Here is a 1,462-nt window from a genome sequence, read left to right as displayed (position 1 = left end):
GTGGCCGGATCTCAGCTCACTGCGAGCTCCGCCTCCCGGGTTGACGCCATTCTCCTGCCTCAGCCTCAGGAGTAGCTGGGACTACAGGCGCCAGCCACCTCGCCCGGCTAGCTTTTTGTATTTTTTTTTTAGTAGAGACGGGGTTTCACCGTGTTAGCCAGGATGGTCTCGAACTCCTGACCTCGTGATCTGCCCGTCTCGGCCTCCCAAAGTGCTGGGATTACAGGCTTGAGCCACCGCGCTTATTTTTAATTTCTAAGAACTCTTTCTTCTCCAATTCTTCCTTTTTAAAGTACTTTATGGACACAATATCTTTTCTTTGAGTTTTGAGAATAGTTATTGTAGCTTTTTCCCTATGAAGTTTTCAGAAAGCTCCCTACTTTGTCATTGTTTCCTTGGTTTCAATTTTCTATTTGTTTTGGTCTTTCATATTGGAAGGTTACTCAGATGTTTAATGGTCTTTTGCTGTCTATTCACATTTAACAGTGAGATACCAAAAAGTGGATTCAAAGCTCAGTCTATTTACAAGGGTTATTATTAACGAACAGGCTTCATTGTAGGGTGATCATGTTGGGGGGAAAGTTGACTTTACTTGTTGTTGAAGAAACCAAAAATGTCAGTATGCATAGGCATTTTTTTTTCCTGCGGTTGTTTCTTTTTATACCGGAGGTTCTGTTAGTGTGTGCTGATGTTGAGTCTCACTGCTCATGTATTTTCACTTAGTTCTCCATTTTCAATCTAATACCTCACCTCTATCCCCACTATGCCTGCTGCTGAATACAGAGGCTCTGATAGTTTAAGTTTCCCTGGACATTCTGAAATTTCATGGGCTTTTTCATTCATTATGCTGGGCACTCAGGGACAATTGGTCTGGAAACTTGTGACCTTTGGGCTTAGGAAACCTTAAGTCTATCTGCTGACTTCTTTCCTACCATTTCTCCAGAGATGGAATCTCCCATTTTATGCAGGGGAGAAGTAGGCGTAATCACTCGGCTGGATCAGATGAGGTTGGGACTTGGCGGGGCTTTTTCTTATACAGATCATCGAGTAATCTCCTTCCACCCCACCCCTAGTTCTCAGCGTTGTCCATACCCTCCTGTGAGGTGCTGAACCTTCTCTGGGTTCAGAAGGGCACATTGGCTTACTTCTTGCCACTAACTCCCTCAGCAGGTAGAACCCAACTCATTCTACTCTGTTAAGTCATTGTTGACTCTTCTGTTTTTCATCTTCCAAAATGTTGGCATCACTCATTCATTGTCACCTCCTGTTTTCCTTATCACTGGGTCACATGGCTTTATTATATGTATTTTTTGAGACAGAGTTTCACTCTTGTCACCCAGGTTGGGGTGCAATGGCACGATGTCGGCTCACTGCAACCTCTGCCTCCTGGGTTCAAGCAATTCTCCTGCCTCAGTCTCCTGAGTAGCTGGGATTACAGGCACCTGCCACCATGCCTGGTTAA

The sequence above is a fragment of the Colobus angolensis genome, unplaced genomic scaffold, assembly GCF_000951035.1.
Source record: "Colobus angolensis palliatus isolate OR3802 unplaced genomic scaffold, Cang.pa_1.0 Scaffold245, whole genome shotgun sequence".
Taxonomy (NCBI): Eukaryota; Metazoa; Chordata; class Mammalia; order Primates; family Cercopithecidae; genus Colobus; species Colobus angolensis.
Note: the sequence above shows the minus strand (reverse complement) of the source record.